The sequence below is a fragment of the Leuresthes tenuis genome, unplaced genomic scaffold (assembly GCF_036924035.1).
Source record: "Leuresthes tenuis unplaced genomic scaffold, fLeuTen1.0.hap1 SCAF_254, whole genome shotgun sequence".
NCBI classification, from domain to species: Eukaryota; Metazoa; Chordata; class Actinopteri; order Atheriniformes; family Atherinopsidae; genus Leuresthes; species Leuresthes tenuis.
The window spans coordinates 1027-15384 of NW_027325608.1; the positions used below are offsets into that span (position 1 = coordinate 1027).

Sequence of the window (14358 nt, forward strand, 5' to 3'; positions counted from 1 at the left end):
TCTTTCATGTTTTAAAGCAATTATTAATGGACATTCACACCTACTTGCAGCCGAACACCACCTCTCCCGCTTTTGATGATGTATGGACCGGCATTCTTACCTTTTCTAACACATTTTTCAGCAATTATGGTTGGAGAATCACACCTACTCACAGTCGAACAACTCCGCTACCGCATTTGATGGTGTATAGTCGGGATTTCTCACCCTTTCTCATCAGCTTTTTGCAAATTATTCTCTGACAGTCACACCTACTTGCAGTCAAACAGCTCTGCTCCCGCTTTTGATTATGTTTGGTTAGATATTCGAACCTTTTCTTAACTGCTTTTTTACAAATTTTGGTCGGACGTTCACACCTTCTTGCAGCCGAACACCTACGCTTCCGGTTTTGATAGTGTATATTCGGGCATACGAACCTTTTCTTACCCGCTTTTTACAAACCATAGTCGGACTTTCACACCTTCTCTTAGCTGAACAACTCCGCTCCCTCTTTTGATTGTGTACAGTCGGGTATTTTAACCTTTTCTTACCCGCTTTTTACCAACTATGATCGGACATTCACACCGTCTTACAGCGGAACACCTCCGCTCCCTCTTTTGATGGTGTATGTTCGGGCATTCGAACCTTTTCTTACCCGCTTTTACAAACCAGGGTCGGACTTTCACACCTTTTAGTAGCCGAACAACTCCGCTCCCGCTATTGATTGTGTACAGTCGGGTATTTTAACCTTTTCTTACCCGCTTTTTACCAACTATGGTCGGACATTCACACCGTCTTACAGCGGAACACCTCCTCTCCCGCTTATGATCATGTACGGTTTGATATTCGAAAATTTACTTTCTTGTTTTAAAGCAATTATTGATGGACATTCAAACCTTCTTTTTGATTGTGTATAGTCGGGCTTTCGAGCCTTTTCTTCCCGGTTTTTACAAACCATGGTGTGACTTTCACACCTTCTTGTAGCCAAACAACTCCGCTCCCGCTATTGATTTTGTACAGTCGGGTATTTTAACCTTTTCTTACCCGCTTTTTACCAACTATGGTCGGACATTCACACCGTCTTACAGCGGAACACCTCTGCTCCCGCTTTTGATGGTGTATAGTCGGGCTTTCGAACCTTTTCTTACCCGCTTTTTACAAACTATGGTGGGACATTCAAACCTTCTTGTATCCGAAAACCTCCGCTCTCTCTTTTGATCATATATTGTCGGACATTCGCACCTTTTCGTACCCGCTTTTTACAAACCATGGTCGGACTTTCACACCTTTTAGTAGCCAAACAACTCCGCTCCCGCTATTGATTGTGTACAGTCGGGTATTTTAACCTTTTCTTACCCGCTTTTTACCAATTATGGTCGGACATTCACACCTTCTTTCGGCGGAACACCTCCGCTCCCTGTTTTGATCATTTATGGTCTGGCAATACTACCTTTTCTTACCCGTTTTTAGGTAATTATGGCTGGACATTCACAGCTTCTTGCAGCCGAACACCTCTTCTCCCGCTTTTGATGATGAATTGTCCGGCATTCTTACCTTTTCTAACACATTTTTCAGCAATTATTGTCGGTCATTCACACCTTTCTCATCAGCTTTTTGCAAATTATGATCTGACATTCACACCTACTTGCAGCCGAACACCTCGGCTTCCGCTTTTGATGGTGTATATTTTGGCATTCGAACCTTTTCTTACCCGCTTTTTACAAACCATGGTCGGACTTTCACACCTTCTTTTAGCCGAACAACTCCGCTCCTGCTATTGATTGTGTAGAGTCGGGTAATTTAACCTTTTCTTACCCGCTTTTTACCAACTATGGTCGGACATTCACACCTTCTTACAGCGAAACACCTCCGCTCCCTCTTTTGATTGTGTATGTTCGGGCATTCGAACCTTTTCTTACCCGCCTTTTACAAACTATGGTCGGACATTCAAACCTTCTTGTGGCCGAACACATCCACTTCTGCTTTTGATGATGTATAAATGGGCATTCATACCTTTTCTTACCCATTTTTCAGTAATTATTGGTGGACATTCAGACCTTCTTGCAGCTGAATACCTCCGCTCCCGCTTTTGATGGTGTATAGTCGGGCTTTGGAGGCTTTTCTTCAACGGTGTTTACAAATTATGGTTGGAAATTCAGACCTTGCAGCCTAAAATCTCCGCTCCCTCTTTTGATCATACATTGTGGGGCATTCGCACCTTGTCTTACCCGCGTTTTACAAACCATGGTCGGACTTTCACACCTTCTTGTAGCCGAACAACTCCGCTCCCGCTATTGATTGTGTACAGTCGGGTTTTTTAACCTTTTCTTACCCACTTTTTACCAACTACGGTCGGACATTCACACCTTCTTATGGCGGAACACCTCCGCTGCCTCTTTTGATGGTGTATGTTCGGGCATTTCAACCTTTTCTTACCCGCTTTTTACAAACTATGGTCGGACATTCACACCTACTTGCAGCCGAACACCTCGGCTTCCGCTTTTGATGGTGTATATTTTGGCAATCGAACCTTTTCTTACCCGCTTTTTACAAACCATGGTTGGACTTTCACACCTTCTTTTAGCCGAATAACTCCGCTCCCGCTATTGATTGTGTAGAGTCGGGTATTTTAACCTTTTCTTACCCGCTTTTTACCAACTATGGTCGGACATTCACACCTTCTTACAGCGGAACACCTCCGCTCCCTCTTTTGATGGTGTATGTTCTGGCATTCGAACCTTTTCTTACCGACTTTTTACAAACTATGCTCGGACATTCACACCTTCTTGCAGCGAAACACCTCCGCTCCCTCTTTTGATTGTGTATGTTCGGGCATTCAAACCTTTTCTTACCCGCCTTTTACAAACTATGGTCGGACATTCAAACCTTCTTGTGGCCGAACACATCCACTTCTGCTTTTTATGATGTATAGTTGGGCATTCACACCTTTTCTTACCCATTTTTCAGTAATTATTGGTGGACATTCAGACCTTCTTGCAGCTGAACACCTCTGCTCCCGCTTTTGATGGTGTATAGTCGGGCTTTCGAGGCTTTTCTTCAACGGTGTTTACAAATTATTGTTGGAAATTCAGACCTTGCAGCCGAACACCTCCGCTCCCTCTTTTGATCATACATTGTCGGGCATTCGCACCTTTTCTTAACCACTTTTTACAAAACATGGTTGGACTTTCACACTTTCTTGTAGCCGAACACATCCCTTCCCGCTATTGATTGTGTACAGTCGGGTATTTTAACCTTTTCTTACCCGCTTTTTACCAACTACGGTCGGACATTCACACCTTCTTACAGCGAAACACCTCCGCTCCCTCTTTTGATTGTGTATGTTCGGGCATTCGAACCTTTTCTTACCCGCCTTTTACAAACTATGGTCGGACATTCAAACCTTCTTGTGGCCGAACACATCCACTTCTGCTTTTGATGATGTATAAATGGGCATTCATACCTTTTCTTACCCATTTTTCAGTAATTATTGGTGGACATTCAGACCTTCTTGCAGCTGAATACCTCCGCTCCCGCTTTTGATGGTGTATAGTCGGGCTTTGGAGGCTTTTCTTCAACGGTGTTTACAAATTATGGTTGGAAATTCAGACCTTGCAGCCTAAAATCTCCGCTCCCTCTTTTGATCATACATTGTGGGGCATTCGCACCTTGTCTTACCCGCGTTTTACAAACCATGGTCGGACTTTCACACCTTCTTGTAGCCGAACAACTCCGCTCCCGCTATTGATTGTGTACAGTCGGGTTTTTTAACCTTTTCTTACCCACTTTTTACCAACTACGGTCGGACATTCACACCTTCTTATGGCGGAACACCTCCGCTGCCTCTTTTGATGGTGTATGTTCGGGCATTTCAACCTTTTCTTACCCGCTTTTTACAAACTATGGTCGGACATTCACACCTACTTGCAGCCGAACACCTCGGCTTCCGCTTTTGATGGTGTATATTTTGGCAATCGAACCTTTTCTTACCCGCTTTTTACAAACCATGGTTGGACTTTCACACCTTCTTTTAGCCGAATAACTCCGCTCCCGCTATTGATTGTGTAGAGTCGGGTATTTTAACCTTTTCTTACCCGCTTTTTACCAACTATGGTCGGACATTCACACCTTCTTACAGCGGAACACCTCCGCTCCCTCTTTTGATGGTGTATGTTCTGGCATTCGAACCTTTTCTTACCGACTTTTTACAAACTATGCTCGGACATTCACACCTTCTTGCAGCGAAACACCTCCGCTCCCTCTTTTGATTGTGTATGTTCGGGCATTCAAACCTTTTCTTACCCGCCTTTTACAAACTATGGTCGGACATTCAAACCTTCTTGTGGCCGAACACATCCACTTCTGCTTTTTATGATGTATAGTTGGGCATTCACACCTTTTCTTACCCATTTTTCAGTAATTATTGGTGGACATTCAGACCTTCTTGCAGCTGAACACCTCTGCTCCCGCTTTTGATGGTGTATAGTCGGGCTTTCGAGGCTTTTCTTCAACGGTGTTTACAAATTATTGTTGGAAATTCAGACCTTGCAGCCGAACACCTCCGCTCCCTCTTTTGATCATACATTGTCGGGCATTCGCACCTTTTCTTAACCACTTTTTACAAAACATGGTTGGACTTTCACACTTTCTTGTAGCCGAACACATCCCTTCCCGCTATTGATTGTGTACAGTCGGGTATTTTAACCTTTTCTTACCCGCTTTTTACCAACTACGGTCGGACATTCACACCTTCTTATGGCGGAACACCTCCGCTCCCTCTTTTGATGGTGTAGGTTCGGGCATTCGAACCTTTTCTTACCCGCTTTTTACAAACTATGCTCGGACATTCAAACCTTCTTGTAGCCGAACACATCCAGTCCTGCTTTTGATGATGTATGGTTGGGCATTCGCACCTTTTTTTTTACCCATTTTTGAGGAATTATGGGTGGACATTCACACCTTCTTGCAGCTGAACACCTCCTCTCCCACTTATGATCATGTGCGGTTGGATATTCGAACATTTTTTTTCATGTTTTCTAGCAATTATTGATGGACATTCAGACCTTCTTGCAGCTGAACACCTCCGCTCCCGCTTTTGATGGTGTATAGTCGGGCTTCCGAGCCTTTTCTTCCCCGGTTTTTACAAATTATGGTTGGACATTTAGACCTTCTTGCAGCCGAAAACCTCCGTTCCCTCTTTTGATCATACATTGTCCGGCATTCGCAACTTTTCTTACCCGCTTTTTACAAACCATGGTCGGACTTTCACACCTTTTAGTAGCCAAACAACTCCGCTCCCGCTATTGATTGTGTACAGTCGGGTATTTTAACCTTTTCTTACCCGCTTTTTACCAATTATGGTGGGACATTCACACCTTCTTACAGCGGAACACCTCCGCTCCCTGTTTTGATCATTTATGGTCTGGCAATACTACCTTTTCTTACCCGTTTTTGAGTTATTATGGCTGGACATTCACAGCTTCTTGCAGCCGAACACCTCTTCTCCCTTTTTTGATGATGAATGGTCCGGCATTCTTACCTTTTCTAACACATTTTTCAGCAATTATTGTTGGTCATTCACACCTTTCTCATCAGCTTTTTACAAATTATGATCTGACATTCACACCTACTTGCAGCCGAACACCTCGGCTTCCGCTTTTGATGGTGTATATTTTGGCAATCGAACCTTTTCTTACCCGCTTTTTACAAACCATGGTCGGACTTTCATACCTTCTTTTAGCCGAACAACTCCGCTCCCGCTATTGATTGTGTAGAGTTGGGTATTTTAGCCTTTTCTTACCCGCTTTTTACCAACTATGGTCGGACATTCACACCTTCTTACAGCGGAACACCTCCGCTCCCTCTTTTGATGGTGTATGTTCTGGCATTCGAACCTTTTCTTACCCACTTTTTACAAACTATGCTCGGACATTCACACCTTCTTGCAGTGAAACACCTCCGCTCCCTCTTTTGATGGTGTATGTTCGGGCATTTGCACCTTTACTTACCCGCTTTTTACAAACTATGGTCGTACATTCAAACCTTGTAGCCGAAAACCTCCACTCCCTCTTTTGATCATACTTTGTCGGGCATTCGCACCTTTTCTTACCCGCTTTTTACAAACTATGCTCGGACATTCAAACCTTCTTGTATCCAAACACATCCACTCCTGCTTTTGTTGATGTATGGTTGGGCATTCGAACCTACTTGTTGCCCGCTTTTCATTAATTATGGGTGGACATTCACACCTTGTCACAGCCAAACACCTCCGCTCCCTCTTTTGATCATGTATGGTTGGACATTCGCACCTTTTCTCACCCGCTTTTTGCAAACTATGGTCGGCCATTCACAGCTTCCTCTCCACCATACTTGTATGGTGGGATATTCACACCCACTTGCATCCGAAGATCTCCGCCCCCACTTTTGTTGATATTTAGTCGGTCATTCACACCTTACCTGTTTTCTTGCCGCCAAACACCTCTGATCTCGCTTTTGATGATGTAAGATTGGGCATTCAGACCTTGCTTTTCCTGCTTTTCACCAACTATAGATGGACATTCACACCTTCTTGCAGCCGAACACTTCCGCTCCACCTTTTAGGTTTCTATCACACCTTTTTTTTCACCGCATTTTATAGATTATGGTTGGAAATTCTCAACCACTCATCCGAAGACCTCTCCTCCCGCTTTTGTTAATATATTTGAACTTTAGTCAGACATTCACACCTACTTGTAGCCGAACACCACCTCTCTAGCTTTTGATGAGGTATGGTCCGGGATTCTTACCGTTTCTAACACATTTTTCAGCAATTATGGTAGGATATTCACACCTTCTTGCAGCTGAACACCTCCTCTCCCACTTATGATCATGTGCGGATTGATTTTCGAAAATTTTCTTTCATGTTTTCTAGCAATTAATTATGGACATTTAGACCTTCTTGCAGCTGAACACCTCCGCTCCCGCTTTTGATCATACATTGTCAGGCATTCGCACCTTGTCTTACCCGCTTTTTACAAACTTTAGTCGAACATTCACACCTTTTTGCAGCCGAACAGTTTTTTGCAGCCGAATTTGGGCATTCACACCTTTTCATACCCACTTTTTACCAACTATGGTCGGACATTCACACCGTCTTACAGCGGAACACCTCCGCTCCCTCTTTTGATGGTGTATGCTCGGACATTCAAACCTTCTTGTAGCCGAACACATCCACTCCTGCTTTTGATGATGTATGGTATGGCATTCGAACCTACTTGTTGCCCGCTTTTCATTAATTATGGGTGGACATTCACACCTTGTCGCAGCCAAACACCCTGTTTCGATCATGTATGGTTGGACATTCGCACCTTTTCTCACCCGCTTTTTGCAAACTATGGTCGGCCATTCACAGCTTCCTCTCCACCATACTTGTATGGTGGGATATTCACACCCACTTGCATCCGAAGACCTCCGCCCCCACTTTTGTTGATATTTAGTCGGTCATTCGCACCTTACCCGCTTTTGGCAAACTATGGCCTTCTGGCAGCCAAAAACCTCTGATCTCGCTTTTGATGATGTAAGGTTGGGCATTCAGACCTTGCTTCACCTGCTTTTCACCAAATATAGTCGGACATTCACACCTTCTTGCAGCCGAACACTTCCGCTCCACCTTTTAGTTTTCTATGGGGCATTCACACCTTTATTTTCACCGCATTTTATAAAAACACCACAGGAACACCGTATTGAGGCTTTGTTCTGACCGCTCATTCGGTGTCGCGTTTCTTTCAAGCATTTCTCCTGGTTAGCCCGCACTCGGCTCGCTCCCAGAGCCGTGTTAAAGTCTACTTCGCATTCACTCTCTTTTCTCAGCAGACTAAAAGAAACTTCCATCCTGCACCGCTGTTAGCTTTTTCACAAGAGCAGAGGAGAGCGCACCGTTCCCAGCGGCACTGCAGTACCGGGTCGATGCTTGGAGTGAACGGAGCAAGCTCCTTTTTCAACTCCTATTGATAAAAATCCATTTAATATGTAGTCCTTGCATAGACATATCACATATTAAACTGATAAGTACAGATGGATTATGTGCAATTAGTAAAGAGAGTAGAGGACGATCTCTCTCGTTGGAAGTCCTTACCTATATCACTTATGGGGAGAGTTACAACCATTAAAATGATGATACTACCAAAAGTTAACTATTTGTTCTCAATGATCCCCATAAAACCATCTGCTACTTGGTTTAAGTCACTAGATTCATGCATCTCCAAATTTCTGTGGAAAAACAAACCACCACGTATTAGTTTAAAAACCCTACAGAAGACCAAGGACAGTGGTGGATTAGATTTACCTCATTTTCAGCACTATTCCTTAGCCAATAGGTTACAATATATATCAAAATGGTTTAAACCTTGTTGTTGTCACAGTTCCCAGAGACGTTGTAATCGTTGAGGATTCTATATTCAACCCCTCATTAGAGGCACGTGTTGCAGATTGATGACACTGAATCTTCTTCTCTGTTCATTGCTGGCATCATTCCCAGCATCGTAAGTGTTCGTGGCATTGTTAGCCTCTTCTTCTGGATCTTGATATCGAGCATCCTTTTGTATTTCTGGTTTGTAAGTCCTCTCTCTTCGTTCACCGGAGTCTTCGTCTCTTTGTCCTTGAGTTTGGTGATTTTTTCTTCTTTTGATGCCTTGACACAGTGTGACAGGTGATACCACATGGGAGATCCTTTAACTTGGACTGCTGTCCCTGTGCTGCGAAATGGCTGTGCTGCTCAAATGGTCTCTCCTTCATCATATACACAGTTATTTATACATCACCTTCCACCATGAAGCGTTGTCCCTTTTTGTTTCTCTCTTTGTTCTTAAAATGCTGTTATAAATGTCTAAACCAATCCATTAAACTAGATCATTTTGGCAGTAAAGCGATCTACAATGTGCTTGGTCGCAAAGCTGCTCATCTGTGGTAAACAGCTCTTCAGAAAGGCATTCTTCAATTGATTTCACTCATTTTATGTAATAATTTTGTGATTTCCTACAAAACTACACTTCTTCTCCCATCTGTCTGAGTATTTAATATTGTCTGGGTCCCGTTAAAACATGTATTTTTCCCATCTAATTCCTTGTTTGCTTTAAAACAAGTATTCCCCATTTTCTATCCCTTCAGTAGCCAACCAGTTTGTATGGAGTACACTGGAGCAACTTGACTGATCAGTAAAACACTGCTTTTGTTGTCACCGCAAGGCTTCCCCCGTCGGTTGTTTCACTGAGACACTACTGAGTAACTACAACTCAACACAGTTTATACACATAACATTCATATACATACTAACAAACAAACAAACAATAATTTATCGCAATTTTCTCATCTCTGTTTGAACGTACACCCAGGTAAATATTCCTGTAGTCTTCTCATACCGACTATGGACCCATTCATTGTTTAACTTCACTGTTTTGCAAATCCTAATTGAATATTACACATTGACATTGAACTTTACTGGATAAGCAGGTCTTCATTGCATTCAGCAGCCTATATGTGAGCATTTATGTGTAAGCTGTTCTTCTTTGCATTTATCAGCAGCAAGCAATTCTTCACTGCACATGCATATGTAAATAGTAAAACAATTCCAATGTGTTAGCGAAACCTTCTATATCACAGTGGTTTCTAAGGTCTATTTTAAGTTCTTTGCCATCAGTGAGATGACATTGTTTACAAAGTGTGTCAAATTATCACTGAAGATCTTTTCAGGAATTTCAAATCTAGAAATGAGTTATTTTACGCGTGATTTTGCTACTGAGAGTGCATCTGCTTGTGCACATGGAAATATTTCAGACCATTTGGTAAAAACCTCTGTTGTCACTGAGCAGAATCGTTTCCCTTAACATTAATTTAGTTCAATGAAATCTACAAAATAATGAAATAATGAAATCCAAACAAATATGTTGAAAAAGATACACTGGCTTAGGGAATTATCTTCGTTTTGGTCTTAGATTGCCCTGTGGAATGTATTTTGCACATATTTGACCTGCTAGACAAAACTATTCATTTATTTATTCTAAAAAAATGTTTTTAATAATTAGTAAAACCATATGCTGTAAAAACCTGGTTCATTATTGCTTCCATCCCTCCTGTTGAGACATGACATGGTCCGTGGCTCAATACTGCAGCATATTTAAACAAATTCTTTGGCAGTATGGTTTTCCTTCCGGTCATTCATACGAGTCTATTGTAGATGGCAATTGAATAACATCTAATAATGCTAAAATATTTGTAGTTTATACATTTAGCTGTGGATGTCAACATACCTGTTTTTCCAATGCTGTGTTAACACATGTACAGTTGAGAAGGCATACTGACTGTCAGTGTAAACGTTAACAACCTTTTTGTTATTTAATTTACAAGCTTCAGTTAAAGCTACCAATTCGACTGCTTGAACAGAGTAATTTTTTGGTAGTGGTTGTTTTAAGAAAACTTCAGTTTCTGTTACTACTGCAAATCCTGTAGCATTTGTGCCATCAGGGTTTTTTTCTTTGATCTGTTGAATAAATATAGTTATTTCTGCATTTTCATAATGTATATCAGTTAAGTCTGGCCTGGGTAAAACACTGATGGTTATTTCTGACATGCAATCATGAGGCTTTCCATCTGTGGGGTAGGTAGCAGTGTGGATGGATTAAGTGTAGCACATCTCTCGACAACAAGGTGTGGCTGTGAAAGAAGAACTGTTATGTAGGAGAGATGTCTGGTAAAGATATTTTGTTAAGTAACCATATCACAGCCACTGCATGAGGTACCTTAAGTGTTAATGGGTGAAATAACACCATTATTGTTGATGCCTGCACTGCCAATGGCTTCTGGCCATTGATTCAAAAGTACGATCTCGTCCCTTTTTCCCCTTTCAGTGGACACTGGCCCCTAATTACCGCAATTCAGCAGGGGGTCTTTCATTAGGAGTACTGGACTCCCCCGTGCACGGTTTCAGCTCCGACCCTGGACAGCGGAAAAAACGTTGAGATCTGGTTTGAGGACCCAATTGTTGAGAAAAGTCTCTCAATGAGACTCAGAGTTGCTGGAGTCAGTTAATGCAAAGGTTTAATCTTGCAGCAAGTTCAAGAATGTGTGTGTGTATGGGTGTATGTGTGCGAACGTGTGTGAGTTTGTGTGTGTGAGAGTTTAAAGAACCTGTAATCCACAGGCAGGCCTTAACTAGTATGGCACGGGTCCAGCCTGTCTCATCTTTTTTGGAAGGTCCAGCGCTCGGCCGTAACCCTTCTGTCTGTTTGGACTCTCACATACATTCGGTTAATCATAGAAAAACGAGAACAAAACTTTTTAGCCCCTTAAATTCATAAAACAGACATGGTGCAGTTATTTCCATTGTAGAAAATAAGAGTAATCACCACCATTCCTATAAATTCTGGATATTCTAACAATCTGAATCTTTTTTAAATGTTCGATGAAGCCCTTTGCTGTTCTGTTTAGAGACTCAGCTGATCATAAACCAAGTTTTGCTCTTGAACCAAGCTTCTAAACTCTTCACCTTTTTCATTTCTCAGTTAGTATTCACTTTAAAACTGATTAAGAGAAAAATTAAATGAATGCCTATCAACAAATGTGGGATCTAAACTCTAGTGCTTCCTCTAAAATAATTTCCTTTCTCAATTCAGAAATGTGTGTGTGTAAGTCACAACACCCGTGACACCAAAACGGCTTTCTTTTCTCTCTTTTCTCTACACTCTGCACTGTGAGCACACACAACAAATCAGAAAGGCTTTTTTCTCTCTTTTCTACATTATGGACTGTGGGGACACAAAACCGCTCTCTCTTTTTTTTTTTTTGATTGTGTGCCAGGGCGTTGTCTCACGTATTAGATTATGCTTAAGATACGAATGAGTTTATCAGTCACATCAGAATCCATATATACTGATCCTCCCGTAATAAAATGGTCGGATCTTATCAAACACACTTTGTTTCTTGTGACAAGTCAGCGAAACAGCGTATACACGTCAAGACACTGAATCAAGTTTGCCACAAGAACTCATAAGTTTGGCAGTATTGCTCTGCCGTCAGCAATCATACACCCATTTTATTTTCATGAGACATGTGCAGGCACCTGTTCATCTACTGTTCTATCACTATGAATTAGTTTATCTATTATCAATAAGGATACTTCTACAACTACTATCAAAGTATGTCCGGACTTCTTATGTTGTCAGTTGCTATATATGAATAAGTGGGTTGCTACTGAAAAGCATTAAGCATGTCACACAGCCCAAACATATAACATTTCAGGACACACCACACAGTTAACAACCACAGTGAAGCGTGTCAAAGCCCAAACATGTAACATTCAACAGGACACTTACACAACACATTCAAATCAAACAGTCAGACAACATACAAGAACCTATACCCCAGCCGGCATTGCTCCCTGCCTATTTTCCTACAACTCACTATGTGTGTGCACACCTTTATTCACAAACTCTTCAACTTATACTCTTTTACCGAAGCTGCTACAGCTCGATTGGCCAAATACCCTTAGATCCTATTTCGGTGAATTTGACATCTGCCTTGCATGTAACAGATTAGCGGTTTAGCAGTTTTAATTTAGTTTGAGTGAAGGAATTCATTTTATAGCAAAATCCGAAATCGTGAAGAACTCATGGAAGTAAGCTTATTCTCGGATTCCTGAATCTTTAGATTTGCTCTTTCTTTTACTGCAAAGTACAACGTTGAGCAGCACTAATGAGTTGTTTCTATTTTTGGCAGGCTTTACCTTTGCGGATGAAGCCCTTTCTGTCTGTGCAAAAGAAATCTTGTTACTGTGCAGAGTGACTTCTCTGAGTAGAGTCGCCTTACTTGTTGCGACTGTGCCAATGTTCGAAGCTGGAGTGCAAAGTTGTTGCTTGAATGGTGCTCGCTGGAGCGTGCGGTAGTGTAAAGTTATACCATTTAAAAGGGCTGAAGAGTGCTCAGTGCAGCGGGTGGGCCGAGGTGCAAAGTGACACTATGGCCATAAAAAGAACACCGCTACAAGTGCGCATTGTGCCAGGAAGGGCCCTCGGACGTGAACCAGTGGACAGTTATCGCTTCTCGGCCTTTTGGCTAAGATCAAGTGTAGTATCTGTTCTTATCAGTTTAATGTCTGATGTGTCCTCTATGCGAGGACTACATATTAAATGGATTTGTATCAATAGGAGTTGAAAAAGGAGCTTGCTCCGTTCACTCCAAGCATCGACCCGGTACTGTAGTGCCCCTGGGAACGGTGCGCTCTCCTCTGCTCTTGTGAAAAAGCAAACAGCGGTGCAGGATGGAGGTTTCAGGGAGCCCAAGATGAAACTTTCTTTTAGTCTGCTGAGAAAAGAGAGTGAATGCGAAGTAGACTTTAACACGGCTCTGGGAGCGAGCCGAGTGCGGGCTAACCAGGCGAATTGCTTGAAAGAAACGCGACACCGAATGAGCGGTCAGAACAAAACCTCAATACGGTGTTCCTGTGGTGTTTTTATAAAATGCGGTGAAAAAAAAGGTGTGAATGCCCCATAGAAAACTAAAAGGTGGAGCGGAAGTGTTCGGCTGCAAGAAGGTGTGAATGTCCGACTATATTTGGTGAAAAGCAGGTGAAGCAAGGTCTGAATGCCCAACCTTACATCATCAAAAGCGAGATCAGAGGTTTTTGGCTGCAAGAAGGCCATAGTTTGCCAAAAGTGGGTAAGGTGCGAATGACCGACTAAATATCAACAAAAGGGGGGGCGGAGGTCTTCGGATGCAAGTGGGTGTGAATATCCCACCATAGAAGTATGGTGGAGAGGAAGCTGTGAATGGCCGACCATAGTTTGCAAAAAGCGGGTGAGAAAAGGTGCGAATGTCCAACCATACATGATCAAAACAGGGAGCGGAGGTGTTTGGCTGCGACAAGGTGTGAATGTCCACCCATAATTAATGAAAAGCGGGCAACAAGTAGGTTCGAATGCCATACCATACATCATCAAAAGCAGGAGTGGATGTGTTCGGCTACAAGAAGGTTTGAATGTCCGAGCATAGTTTCTAAAAAGCTGGTAAGAAAAGGTTCGAATGCCTGAACATACATCATCAAAAGCAGGACTGGATGTGTTCGGCTACAAGAAGGTTTGAATGTCCGACCATAGTTGGTAAAAAGTGGGTATGAAAAGGTTCGAATGCCCAAGTTCGGCTGAAAAAAACTGTGTTCGGCTGCAAAAAGGTGTGAATGTTTGACTAAAGTTTGTAAGACAAGGTTCGAATGCCTGACAATGTATGATCAAAAGCGGGAGCGGAGGTGTTCAGCTGCAAGAAGGTCTAAATGTCCATCATTAATTGCTAGAAAACATGAAAGAAAATTTTCGAAAATCAATCTGCACATGATCATAAGTGGGAGAGGAGGTGTTC

The 14358-nt window shown here is 42.4% G+C and overlaps 1 non-coding gene and 1 pseudogene across 1 annotated transcript; one reads left to right on the top strand and one right to left on the bottom strand.

Moving 5' to 3' along the window:
• Positions 1–7879: 7879 nt before the first annotated feature.
• On the bottom strand, positions 7880–8056 carry LOC140288200 (U2 spliceosomal RNA; annotated as a pseudogene).
• A 4983-nt stretch (positions 8057–13039) lies between these two features.
• LOC140288199 (U2 spliceosomal RNA) lies at positions 13040–13230 on the top strand. Its single transcript, XR_011912074.1, has one exon. It is a non-coding gene; the product is annotated as a U2 spliceosomal RNA (small nuclear RNA).
• The last annotated feature ends 1128 nt before the right edge of the window (positions 13231–14358 follow it).